This window comes from Protomyctophum parallelum, assembly GCF_964188405.1.
Source record: "Protomyctophum parallelum genome assembly, chromosome: 20".
NCBI lineage: Eukaryota > Metazoa > Chordata > Actinopteri > Myctophiformes > Myctophidae > Protomyctophum > Protomyctophum parallelum.
The window spans coordinates 17,077,452-17,092,574 of NC_139718.1; the positions used below are offsets into that span (position 1 = coordinate 17,077,452).

Consider the following 15,123-nt stretch of genomic DNA (forward strand, 5'->3'; position numbering starts at 1 on the left):
ACTGGTGAACTGATTCTAAACAACAATTGCTAGGATGTTTGCAATGTGAGCAGAAGAGCAGCAGCATAGGCAGACTGAACTAGTCAACGACAACACTTTGTTACATAAGTAATAAAGGAGGCACTGAATGTGTGTGGCAGTGACAAGAACGTGCTACTTTTGTCCAGCAGCACGACTCGAGTCAACAACCCTACATTCAGATTGAATGCACGCAGGGTCACAAGCATGCCTGTTTTAAACACCTGACCATTACTGAACAGAGTGCATCCTCGAAATAATAATCATCATAATAATAATATCATAAAGGCGGAAATCATGTCCAAAACTGTCATTTTTCACGATTCCAATTAAAAAGCATCGAAAGTAGTGTCGCGTCACACCGTGTTGCGAGCTTGTGAATCTGCTACTTTTGCTGCTGTAGAATGATCAAGTAGGGCGTCAATTTACGAAAAAACACAAAGTTAAAGGCATATTCAGTGATTTCACTTAATTTAACCCCTGGGGTCAATAAACCTTAGGTTTCGTTTTTGGCTAGGTGGCCCAGCCTTCATCCAATCAGGATAGAGAGGGGGCCTTCCGCCAATCATGATCGAGCGGGCCTTGGTCTGCGTGCTGTTGGCCTGTTGGTCCTCCCACTATAGTGCGTGCATGTGCACATCTTGTTACCGGGGCAGACCGGGGGGTTTTCCAAATCACTGAATGTTCCTTTACGTAGATAAGAGGTTTCTGCCCGACAGCAACAATAACCTCTCCCCCGTGACAAAAAAAGAAAGAACATCATGAATTTCTATTTCAAACGCTAACACAAAAGCTCTTGTAACTATCAAAAGGTGGCTTCTAGCGGAGATGACAGGCTCTTAAACAGCGGGAGAAATGATAGTGATTTTCACCACCATGAAAAGGTATTAACAACCTGTCTCCTATTATAGCAGCGCTCTCGCTTCGAGGGCTCTCACGCACCTGTGGGTGTTGGGCGAGAGTACTGCGCACACGTGTTTCTTTCAGTGGTGGAAGAAGTACTCAGCAATACCACAATGTAAAAACACTCTGTTACAAGTAAATGTTCAGTATTCTGAATCTATTTGACGAAAGTATTGGCTTAAAGTACCAAAAGTGCTCATTATGCAGAAATATGTCACGTATACTATGGCTATTTTATAGGTTGGCTATTTTATAGCCATACCTTATTTTAAGTGATTAATGTACGTTTTGTTGCGACGGTAGGTCGCAGATTACTCACAGTGCGTTTTAACAGCGGGCGAGCATCGGGCGACGCATCACCTAATCGCCCGCTATCTGGCAAAAAGATGAATTATTTGTATCTTTTCGGGCGACGTTCCCCCCGCCCACATTTCGACTATCGGCCGTTCACCTGCTATTAGTCTCCGGTTCCCATAGACAATGCACTTCCGGAAGAAGGACGCGGCCAGCAACTCTACATCTGACCTCAAACCCTGAAATGACCCTCACATGCCCAGCAGTCTGCCATAAACAATGGCAGCAGACTTATGACGGCAGAAGTGTGTCGCTTCTTGTGTCGAGTATTTTAAGTATATTTGCCTAGTCTGAGATGTAGTGGAGTAGAAGTTAAAGTATTGAAAATTTGGAACACACTGTTTTTTTCCCTCACATGTGTGTGTGTCTGAGAGAGTCAGAGAGAGAAATAGAGAGAGACCCATTATGTGGGTGGTTGACATTTCTACTGTAAAAGAGACTAAAGAGTGAGTTGTGTTATACGGAATTAAGCGGTGCCTAACCGATCCAATGACTGGCCGCGTGTGTATGTCTGTCTGTATATTTGGAGTACGAACATCTGCAATACCGCTGGGTGACCTAAAGTGGCACTGTTGAGCAGCCTAAAAGGGCCATTCACACTGAGCACTATAACTATAACTGCAGCCAGCCAGCGGTGTTGTTGAGCAGTCTATTCTGCACAGTTCTTTCTTTCTTTTACGCCCAGAGCAGTGATAGGCAGCACAGGGCTAAGAAACCTACCGAGGAGCAGTGATAGGCAGCACAGGGCTAAGAAACCTACCGTGGAGCAGTGATAGGCAGCACAGGGCTAAGAAACCTACCGAGGAGCAGTGATAGGCAGCACAGGGCTAAGAAACCTACCGAGGAGCAGTGATAGGCAGCACAGGGCTAAGAAACCTACCGAGGAGCAGTGATAGGCAGCACAGGGCTAAGAAACCTACCGAGGAGCAGTGATAGGCAGCACAGGGCTAAGAAACCTACCGTGTAGACTAGAGGAAAAAAAGGAGCAAAGGACCAAGTATAGAACCCTGGGTCGCCGGTTCGAATCCCAGCTCCAACTACATGTCAAAGGGTCCTTGGGCAAGACACTGAATGGCACATTGCCTCCAATGAGTCGGTCGGTGTGAGCTTGCCACCAATGGTATGTAAATGTGGGAAGTGAGGACGCTGGCGTCGACTGTTCGCCGCTTCACCTCCCAATGTATGAATGAATGAACCATTGTAAAGCGTTTGAGCACTTGGAAAATAACTATAAAAAATGCAATTCATTAAAAATGTGCTATCAGTGCCGGAAGTGCTTCAAAATAGGAGCTCTGGGTGGTCTCAGCACTTTTACTCTGAAAGCCATGACCCGGAAACAATCTACTAAACAAAGTTGACTTTACATTGCTAGCTTACATTGCGATCATTTTAATTTATACGATATATGATCCAAAAAGCGTTCATATTTTGCAGGAGAGACGGATGAGGCGCCAGTACATCGATCCATTCATAACCACGGAGAGCGCCCTGGATTAGGAGATACGAGTCATTCTTTCCGCCGCGCTAACATGTAAGTCTAATATGAGCCCAGAGCGTAGCATACGGCAGCCGAAAGGCGAACGGGCCACAGACGTCTAAGGCTCAGCTCGGTTCGAATCCTTATGACGGTCTGAGGCGTCCTACGTACAGAATGTGTTAAAAGTGATTAATGGCGCAAAGGTGTTGGTCATGGACAGTCAGGTACAGTATGATTAGGACATTTTCACAATCTACGGTTCAGAGTCTGTGGCAGTTTTTGCTTCTGCAAGTTCCAGGAAATTCTCAGAATAGCCACAGCCACAGATAACTGTAACCCCACTCAAAAGAAGTCCTCTTTGAAACATGACATCTATTACAGAAGACACAACATCCACAATACAGGACCAGAAACATCCGAGCATCTCTACATCCGTAGCGTGCTACCACATCACGATGTGATCGTCTGAACAACACACTTAACGGACGATAACCCATTGTGAAGATACATGGAAATGATGAAGACGTACAGCTGGAAGATTCCACTGACAGCAGAGATAAACGTACACTTCACTCCCACTGAAAACGCTCTGCGAATAAGAGACTCAGACAAAAACAAACCATTAAATCTGATGACAGGCTGCTATACTGTATCTCACTCGACTCCCTACTTATATTATCTCCACACGTCTAGAAATCTAAGGACATCAACTCTGCATTCGCTAACTTTTACTCAATGCTTTAACACAGTGGCTCACACTTTTAACAGCTCTACATCCGGCTGAGTACCCCCTAACACCTCAGGGGAAGAAGAATATCAAAAACATATTCTTAAATTTAGCATACATTAGCATACAGTACAGCGAGGGTTAGTGAAGGCTATCAGCTCATGCAACGTTGCGCGTGCATGCATGCGTGCGTGTGTGCGCGTGCGTGAGTGCATATGCGAGAGAGAGACAGAGGAAGCGAAACGACAAGTCAATCAGAGTGCATGAGATGACGCAAGAGAATACTTATTACTTACATTACAACACAACTACTCATTCATTGTCAGGGGGGAAATATAATGAAGAGATCTCACAACTAGCTGATTAAAAGTTAACAAGGTTTTTTTTGCATAGCATTGGCAGCACACCTCACTTGAGATGCCTTCCTGTACACCTCGAGTGCATACAGCACTCAAATGGAACAAAATAATTGTAATTAAAAAAATGTAACACTTAAACCCCAGCATCCTCATTTGGGGTGTCCTTCCTTGGGATGAAAAGGTTTGAGAACCATTCAGATATCAATGGTCAGAATGACACAACCGATGGAACAGGGCCAGGGTGAGGACAGTGTGATGATCAGGTGTTGGAACAGAGTGAAGGAAGCAGGTGAGGACAGATTTATTGGGTGAAGAAGCAGAAGACAGAGCGAGAGAGAGGGGGGGGGGGGGGGGGGGAGTGAGAGTGAGTGAGAGAGAGAGTCTAGGTAAAACATGAAAATATAAGATAGATGTATGTGTACGACAAGACGGTGCATGATCACATACACATGCTGTCAGTTTGGGTTCAATCCAGGCCACTGAAAGTCATTACTCAACAACTGGTGGTTTTCCTGGTCTCTTCTGCTTTTTAGTCAACTCCCCTCTCTGTAACACTGACAACTCTATTACTGTCTAACATCTACCCCTAGGGTAGGTACCCTCACAAAAAACATGCAGTAATCCTGGAGGGGAAAGGAACTGGTCGTGATAACGTGTTCCTTCCATGCGCTACGTCTGGCCGGGGAAACTCCCCCTGTCAGGTGAAAAGAAGCAGCTTGGAATGTGTTGCAAAATCGTGGGATACTTTTTTAAAGAAATAACATCCAGAACTACATCACTGTGTAACACTGACAACTATATTACCATTCTAATATTCAGATCTACATCACTCTCTGTAACACTGACAACTACTGCTAGAGTGCCATCATCTTTGCTGCTGCCATCTCTGCATCTCTCTCATCTCCATCGCACTAAAGGAAGGGAGTGCTGTAATTGTCTCCACCAGGCCGAAGGCATGTGGGGAGAGTATGTTTTGCACTCCGTCCGTCCGCGTGTCCGTCCGTCCGTCCGTCCGTCCGTCCGTGTGTGTGTCCGTCCGTGTGTCCGTGAACAGCTAATCTCGGCCACCGTTAACCCGGTCGATGCCATATTTTGCACACACACTCCCTGGATGCCAACCATGAACCTCTGCCCCAAACTTTCCAGAACGGCCTGTTATAGCGCCACCAGGAGGCCGCTTTGTGCAAAACAAGTTTTTGCACAGTACACCTACAGATTTTGTCCAAACATCACGCAAATTGGTACACAGTCTCTCTAGAGCCATTCAACGAAACGGGTCTTTCAGATTTATCAGACTCCATCCTGATTGGTTAAGATTGGCTTCCAAAGTTCACAGGAGTGATCAGTTTCAAACAAAATGCTGCAAATCATGAACACATCGCGTGATTTCCGTGAAATTGTGCACCCACATTCCCACTAGGCCCAGGACGAAATGCCACATGAACAATTTCAACTCAGCCTCAAGGTGGCGCTATAACTGGCCGAAAAGTGTTTTTACCTCTAACTGCACGGATCTGTGGATAACCTGGTGGAGACCTGTGCCCGGAAGGGCACTTTTTCTAGTTATTGTCTCCACCAGGCCGAAGGCATGTGGGGAGAGTATGTTTTGCACTCCGTCCGTCCGTTTGTGTGTCCGTCCGTTTGTGTGTCCGTCCGTGTGTCCGTGAACAGCTAATCTCGGCCACCGTTAACCCGGTCGATGCCAAATTTTGCACACACACTCCCTGGATGCCAACCATGAACCTCTGCCCCAAACTTTCCACAACGGCCTGTTATAGCGCCACCAGGAGGCCGCTTTGTGCAAAACAACCCGGTCGATGCCACATTTTGCACACACACTCCCTGGATGCCAACGATGAACCTCTGCCCCAAACTTTCCAGAACGGCCTGTTATAGCGCCACCAGGAGGCCGCTTTGTGCAAAACAAGTTTTTGCACAGTACACCTACAGATTTTGTCCAAACATCACGCAAATTGGTACACAGTCTCTCTAGAGCCATTCAACCAAACCGGTCTTTCAGACCAATCCATCCTGATTGGTTAAGATTGGCTTCCAAAGTTCACAGGAGTGCTCAGTTTCAAACAAAATGCTGCAAATCATGAACACATCGCGTGATTTCCATGAAATTGTGCACCCACATTCTAGGCCCAGGACAAAATGCCACATGAACAATTTCAACTCAGCCTCAAGGTGGCGCTATAACTGGCCGAAAAGTGTTTTTACCTCTAACTGCACGGATCTGTGGATAACCTGGTGGAGACCTGTGCCCAGAAGGGCACTTTTTCTAGTTATTACTCAATTTGTTTTTTACGTTTTGGGCAAGTAAAAATCTCAAAGACACACCTGAGTTCATAGCAAAAATAAGTAACCAATACAACTCAGAGATCTCTCTCTCACTTTATGAGAAAATGTATTTTCCTTCAGGAAATACCCTAACATTTATATTGATCCAATGCACATTTTCCCACATTTTATATATGTATAATTAAAAGCTAAATGAGGGATAAAACAGTTGGGCCCCAAACAAGACAAAGGGATTTTTTGTTTTTCTTCAGTGCACAAAGGACAGACCATAGAGTATATATATCTATAGAGAAGACACCCGAGTTCTCCTCCCATCCACTTGCATTGAGTTGCTCAAAAGCACATGAGGCGGATTCACTCCTCCTTCCTGGTAGGAACAGAGTGCATTCTGGGATGGATTGGCCCCAAACACATGAACGTGCGACCGACACATGAACTAGCATTGTGCGTGTGTGAGTGTGCGTGCTACTCGTGGTGAACGCGCATCGCTATGTAGGCAGCAGGCTCGTCTTAACCTGACACTGCCAGCTGGGGGCGGTATTGGCCCTTGTGGGGTCTATTAAATAATAATGCTACCGATCTCTAATAAAATGCCAAAATACAATAAATGATGGGTTCTTTTTCATAGCACTTGTAGCACTATGAATGCAAATATAATAAATATTAAATATGTATCAGACAACCAACAAATGTATTACAAACTATATATTTATATAACAAAATTATATTTAAAGTGTGAAACAAACAAATGAGAAACAAGAACTTTTTTCTTATTTCCCCCCCCCCTGGAACAAATATTATAGGTTAATTATATAACCTATTAACATGTTCTATAGCTAGAACATATTAAGTAGCCATCTAGTATGAGAAATGATGACTCATATACCCAAACTTACAAAAATACATGATCAATAAATAGACCAGTTCCATAATGAACGGACACCAGATCAACAGACCAGTTCCACTGAAGTGGTATGGTAAAGATTTCTTCTCTATGATAATGGTTTGTAATGACTACTGGCTGCCCTTTAATGTATGTCCTTGCTTGCTCACATGCTAAGTTGTATGGATAAGACAGCCTCCCTCCCTTTATATCTCCCTCCATCCCTTTCAAGGGGGGCCAGCTAAATGATAGTTAGGAAACAAATGGACCCTTGTGGGGTCTGTAACTCAGATAAATGGAACCCATTTGTACACTCTCAGATGGTTCTTTTTGTTGTGTCTTTCGCCCCCGCACCCCTCGATCCTCCCCCATGCTCACCTCCCTCCCACATATTTATAGAGCACTCATTCTTGAGATGAGGGACAAAAGTGGAAAAAACATGTCCCACACATAAGAGCCTTATTTATGTTAAAAATAAATTAATTCATAAAAATAAAAGCACTTGCAAAGTTAAATGTAATACAGTTGTGTATTATTATGCCATTAATTTCATTATAATTGTTTTCATATGCCATCTGAATTAGTTAAAAGCAGGCACTGTACCCAAAAAGGCCTGTATTTCGCCTGTCCCCAGCAAATGGTCACAATTTCAAACTGCCAAAGAAGTGTCTAATACTGTCACAATCACATAAATATACATACTAAATGAAAGTAGATACTAGCACTGGAGTTCAATAGGTTGAACAATTTTGTAATTACAAAGATAAATGGTCACACACTATATATATATATATATATATATATATATATATATTCTCCATGGATGAGGTTTGGTCTTGCTGCTGTGTTATGATTACTTCATCTTCTGGTTTAAGCTGGACACCTGTGACCTTCAAACTAAAATTAAAATTACAGGGAGACAATCTTACCACAACATGCAGACTACTCAATCGGTTAAGACATCAATTTATTGTTTTATTCTCATTCTGTTCTCATTGGATATCAGATGTCAAACCTATGCGTCTTCATGATCCTTTTTGTGCTTATTTGAATCTGCAGGAATCACATGGACTATAAAAAATAATGTGTTTTGTCTTTTAGGTATTTTAATTCAGGTAATAATAGAAATATTCTGAAATATATAACATAATCTAATCTGGTGAACATCTAGTACAAGTGCCTAATGAAATATATCGATTATCTAAACAAACATTAAAGTCCATAGACTTAACTGACTTGTCTGCCATATGGCACAATCTTCAAAAGTACAAGCTCACAGCATGTGAGCTTTCCATTTTCTTTAGCTATTTAATGTAAAACAAAGTGGTTAATGAAATATATCATATAGCATATGGTGTCATGTTCCTGAACCAGGTTTTAAAAATTCACCTCTGAATGTTAAATGGGGATTGGAAAAAAAATCAGATTCCATGTGACTTGTATGTGACCTGTCTGCATTTAGACTTATTTAAACAAATCAGATTCCAATCTGGATGTGGCACAGATAGATCTGATTCAGGCTAGATTTGGCTGTCAGTGTAAATGATGCCTAAGGGAAATGTGTTGACCCCCCCCCCCCTAGTGTCAAGGTTCACTTATTCTGAGGACCCAAGGAAGATATTTAGTTAAAAAGGTTTAAAAGAAAACGTTAAATATTCTGATAGTAAGCATTGCCATAGCATCCCATCAGAAAGGAGTACCTTGGATGTACAGTATTCCAGTCCCACTGTTGTTTATCCAGTGTGATTAATAGATTATTTTAAAAGTCATTGCAATTTGATCTGTGACTTTTGCAGAACCCAATGTTTTAATTCAGAGGTTGGTTTAAAATGGAAGCATTTTGATTATCTCGGTAAGCACATCAATACGAATCTGGGTTATTATTGTGGTTATCTTAGCACTTCATCATGGATTCCTTGGGTGAAATTCCCAGTTTTACACTTCACATGTGACATAGATAAATTCTTCATTGATCTCCACCTTTTCTTAAATGCACTTTGTCCAAACAGAATAAATGTCATTTACACACTTAACCATAATTTTATTTTAATTGGAAAATTGATCATTTTCAGTGTTATGGAATAATTTAACCATTGATTTTAGACTGTAAAGAGACGGCACTGCACAGAGCTCCACGACCACCAGTCAATCAATCAACCAACCTCTGCCCAGGGATGGAGGCTTGAAGACGGGGTAGATGGAGAGACATAAGCCTAGCAGAAAATGACTTTCGCCTACTTGTAGGTTATCAAACCATGTATTTATATCGGTAAATAATCATGTCGATGCTAAATCAACATTAACATTTCATGTACAGCTGCTATTTAAAAAAGAGTTTTTTGAATTCGGACTCGGGAGTTCTACAGAAGCCTATGGTAAGTGAATGGGAAGTCCCTGGCATTCAAAATGACACAAGCGATCTTTATAATCTTAATACTTGGTCACAAACCAACTAATTTACAAGAACAATATTGATGTAACTAGAGATTAGACAAATTAGCTATATTTTATATACACAGAATAATAAGTAATGAGCAAAAGTCCTGATGTGACATTTCCTGGTTTTAATGCGGTCGGCCCCTCAGCGCTCTCCGCTCTGAAGCAGAGCTCAGAGCTGCCTGAAACTTTCTGGAGTGGGCGGAGCCTAGTGCGCGTTCATGTGTTTGGGGCCAGACCTTACCAAACTGCAATACCTTCTTTCGGCCACTATGTCCATTTCGCCTCAAGATTTCCTCTGGGTGCCTTCTCTATAAATATATATACTCTAAGGGACAGACAAGCAATATGAGAGACACGGAACTAGGCCTTCTTCAGGCAAAGTGCATTTGTAAAGGTATCTTTTTTCCCCCATACTCAAATCTTTGCGTCGCTGTCGGCTGATGGAGAGGAGTTGTAGATGTCCCTTAACAACCCCCGCATGCACTTTGTGCTCCTTTATAGTGCACACCACTAGATTACCCCTGAGTTATACTTTGTTGTGCACTGTCACAAAAACCGCAATCTGGGAACCAGCTTTTGTGTAGAAACCCTAACCATACTAACAACAACACTACATGTTCCAAGGCAGTGGTGCTCACTGCTGACACATTACAAAGACAGCAGATCTGCAAGCTTGAAGACACTGGCACGGGTTTTTGGTGGGGGTCTTAAGTGGGCTGCCCATCCAATTTCATACCAGAATGTTAACATCCAACGTAAGTAGGCTGGCAAAATCCCCCCTCCCCAAAGGTCTTCAAAACAGTTTCACATCGTATTTGTACCATCATTTATTATGCATGTGTTTGTTTTTCTTTGGGGGCTGTGTAAGATCATGCATGTCCCTTGACACCAACATCCCTTTGCCAAAATATAAGTGGTACTGTAGGTGTGACTGACTTGAGGGATGATTGTAAAACCTGCAGGTACATTTTTACAGAGACATGAGAGAACTGCCCCCTGTCAGCGAGCGTGGCAGACAGCCATTGTATATCCATCCATCTTCGTCTCGCAGCTCACATTCTCCACCCTTTTGTTTTCTCTTTTGTCAGCATTTTACCCCCCCCCCCCCCCCCCTCTCTCTCTCTCTCTCTCTCCATTCGGACAATATCTCTCGTTCTCCCCCACTGACACACTTTTGACTAATGCATAACAACATGAAGGAGACATGCTGAGTTGCATGTCTGCAGACAGAATGCAGTGCTCTAGTCTAGACCACTGCTGCATTTCTGCAGACAGAATGCAGAACTCTAGTCTAGACCACTGCTTCATGTCTGCACTCTGCAGACACAATGCAGAGCTCTAGTCTAGACCACTGCTGCATGTCTGCAGACAGAATGCAGTGCTCTAGTCTAGACCACTGCTGCATGTCTGCAGACAGAATGGAGAGCTCTGACGTTTCATGTCTGCAGACATAATGCAGAGCTCTAATCTACACCACTGCTTCATGTCTGCAGACATAATGCAGAGCAAATTAGAAAGCAAATGTTTAAGTAGTAATGAAAATAGCAGCGACACGTTCACTAGTTTGGGTGCCGGGAAAACGTCTAATTTCTCTTTTGGGTCTCGAGCTAAAATGTTTGGGAAACACGGTGTCCAGACAGACTCTCTCAGGGCAACCTATCTCCTCCACAAATTGAGCCTGTTAAAAAAAACAAGTTTTGAGATGAGGAAGAAGCCGTCATCTTCCATGTTATAGTTTAGATTTTTTTAAATGCCCTGGCCTGTATATCTTTTCGAAATATCCTTTCAGCGGCTAGCTATTGCTAGGCTTTGACTCATTTGTTTTCAGTAGGAATTATTTAAAGTAAACAACAGAAAGTGGGGAAATTAACGGCCGTATTTACTGAGAACTTGAGTCAGCCATTTCAAATGTTGCTGGCTTTCAAAGTCACACAGACTCTGGAGGCAAGGTCACACATTTTAGACATAACAATTACAATTGTGTTTTTGATGCTACTGTAAGTTGGGTGCACATGCATAATGTTTTGTTGATGCCTTGATTTGACTGTGTACAGCACTTTGGTCAATCTCGATTGGTTTAAATGTGGTCTATAAATAAAGCTTGATTTGATTTGACAGTGGCATAATTCAAGAGGCTGCTGCTAGTCCTCTTTTTAATCAATCAAAGCAAACCACATCCTTCTCGTTTTCCTGTTTGCCTGTCTATAGTGCCCGTGTCTGTCCACTGTCCATGACTGGCACTGTGCCTGGACACACAGACATTACTGTCGAGCCTGGTATATACTCCGTCCAACGTCTGAGCTAAGTTCGGGCAGGGTAGGCATGGGCACTAACTGGTTCGGTCAGATAACTCACAAATAGATGAAGTTCAGGCTCTGCTAAATTTTTTCTCCCTGCTCGGCACAATTAGACAACCATCATTAACACTGTATATGCCCACATGGTAAAGTGCATGTGTGTAAACTCTGGAGTTATTCTGCCTGAACTAACCTTGCAGGCTATGTATCATTCATTCAGAACTTTGGGTGGGTCTCTCAGAACCTTCTTCAGACACTCTTACACTCTCGAGACTCTCTGAAGAACTTTCAGAAAGACACTGGCATTGAAGAAACACTATAGTGGTTCTCAAAACATTTTAATGTCAATTGAATGATCATCAAATTGATATGCATTTAAATTTTGTCCGTGGACACCACATTTGAAAATATTTTATGACACAGACCCCGATATGAGAAAATTCAATCTTCTCATATGTGGATCTGTGTCATATTTTGTAAAATTTTGTCAAAATGTGTAAACATCTTTCGAAAATGCAAGCTCAGATCGGCTAATCTTCGAATAGACAAAAAAAACTAATATGGATTAAGTGTTTTAACTGCTTCTTTTTCTGGAGATCCCCCGAAACCCCCTCAAGGACCTCTGGGTGTCCCTAGACACCACTTTGACAACGAGTGGGCTATAAGGCCACAGTTATTATTTGGAGATAATTAAGTGCTGATGATGAGATATTGTCAAAAGACAGAACCCGAGACAGACAGACAGGACAGACAGACAGACAGACAGACAAACTGGAATCGGATAGATATCACACACACACTAGTGCTGCCAACGAATATTCCATATTCAAATGAATATTCAAATGTAAAAAATAAAAGTATTATCGAATATTTTAAATTAAGATTTGAATAAAAAAAAGAACAATAAAATTGCTGTGTGAGTTCTGGCGAGACTCTGTGCCACGTAAACTAAAACATTATACAAAAATAGGCTATTAAATAATTATGAATCATTAATTTGATCTCACAAGACTCAAGAGAGCGCATTACTCCAATTCTGGCAGCACTAACGCACGCACGCACGCACCCACACACACACAGCCCAGGTACATGTATGCCCTAAAGTCCTAAACGCTTCAATAATCAACTCATGCTTTACTGCCATAGAGAAAAATGGCCTCAGAAACCAACCTCACAGACTACTGCGCCAGTGCACCTATGGACTAAAGTTAGATATATTTGGAGATATATCGCCCATGGCGTATAAACCTTAAATGTCACCGCGTCCTTTCTCTCTATCCATGTGGCCTCCACCACCCCCCCTGGGGGTCCGGCCGCCAGCTTCTGGTGGAGGAAGCAAAGCGGCCTGCCTTGTCTGCCCTGACATTCAGTAAGCCGGGCGGCAACAATCCCCAGTGGGTTTAACGCTCCAGCGAGTCTTCTGGTTTGTGGTGTGTGTCGAGATGGATGGATGGATGGATGGATGGATGGATGGATGGATGGATGCCCTGCCTGCATGGTGCTCTGAGCAGGCAGAGGCAGACACGTCAGGAATGACACCCAGAGAGGAAATAAACTCTTTCCATTTCCAGCTGCGACCCTCTCCTGAACGTACAGCGCTACACTCTTTTTATTGTCATCGTTGTTGGGCAGAAACCTCCTGTCTCCATGTTTTGGACATTTAACATTTTCTATTAATATTTTTGATTTTGTTAAATTAGCATCCTACTTGACCATACTACCGCATCACACGAAAGTATCAAAAGTAGCCGATCCCACAAGCTAGAAATGCAGCACAAAGCGACACACTTTGAGTCATTGTGTGTGCTGGCATTGTGTGTGCTGTGTGTGGTGTTGGTAAACAGATCAATGTACTGCCACGGCAGTGAAACCTGAGCTCTGGAGCACTTTGAGTCAATGACAACATCATAACATATTCATGATGACACTGATTATCATTTAAAGCACTCCGCGCACCGCTTATCCACACAGATGATAATACACGCCAGGCACTAGAGACCTGACCGATTATGGTTTATGTGTTTGTTCCGACGTACTAACAGTCTTACAGTCATGAGTCCGACTCCCTACCCAAAACCTAACCCTAAACCGAACATCACAGGAAGCCACAGGTTTTAGTTTTAAAACTAACACGTGGTTAGTTTTAACCTGCTGCCACAGGTTAGTTTTAACCTGCCACGGGTTAGTTTTAACCTGCTGCCACAGGTTAGTTTTAACCTGCTGCCACAGGTTAGTTTTAACCTGCCACGGGTTAGTTTTAACCTGCTGCCACGGGTTAGTTTTAACCTGCTGCCACAGGTTAGTTTTAACCTGCTGCCACAGGTTAGCTGCTGCCACAGGGTTAGTTTTAACCTGCTGACACGGGTTATTTTAAACCTGCCACATACGTTTGTTTAACAAATGTTTGCACCCTGTTTGTGTGTGTGTGAGGGGGGGGTGCTTCAGGTTAGGATGTTGCAGATGATGAGACTACAAAATTCCTGCAATTCCATTCAAGCCACGAATCTTTGCTTGTCTCTTTTTTCTGTCTCACCTTCTTTCTCTCTCTCTGTCTGTTAGTGCACACACACACACACACACACACACACACACACACACACACACACACACACACACACACACACACACACACACACACACACACACACACACACACACACACACACACACACACACACACACACACACACACACACACACACACACACACACACACACACAATATTATTTCCTTCAGTCCCAAACTCCTCCAAGTGTTTACTTAGCCATGAGCTTCAAGTTAGGATGTTGCACCAGCTGCAACAGAATGCAAAGACTACAAAAGACTACAAAATTCCTGCAATTAAATTCAAGCCACGAAACTTTGCTTGTATCCGTCTCTTTTTCTGTCTCACCTTCTCTCTCTCTCTGTCTGTTTAGTGTGCACGCACATGCACACGCACACACACAGCATATTATTTCCTTCAGTCCCGAACTCCTCCAAGTGTTTACTTAGCCATGAGTACCCTGAGTCAATAATATGCCTTTATTTAGTCATTCTGTCGCACAGCAGCCCTGTCCCTGAGACCTATACAACACACACACACACCCACCCCCACCCCCACCCCCACACACACACACACACACACACACACATCAAAGCGAGTTGTGTTTTCTTTCCCCTGCCAAAGGCAGCCATTTTTAATGTTGTTCCAAATTCTTGGAAGGGCCATAATAAGCCTGATGGTCTGGTCCACCAGTCCACAGGGCAGAGAGGCACGGCAGAGCAGAGCTCCTGGAGAACGGGGAGGATAACTCAGGCTTTTATCAGCCTCGCTGCAGACAGGCTCGGCTCTTGGAATTTTCCCACCGACCGTACCGAA

The 15,123-nt window shown here is 43.2% G+C and overlaps 1 protein-coding gene across 4 annotated transcripts in view; it reads right to left on the reverse strand.

Annotated features, from left to right (window-relative positions):
• The window catches only part of LOC310877572 (palmitoyltransferase ZDHHC14-like), an 89,202-nt gene that overhangs the window by 26,829 nt on the left and 47,250 nt on the right, over positions 1–15,123 (reverse strand). The gene's annotated exons all lie outside the window — the stretch shown is intronic.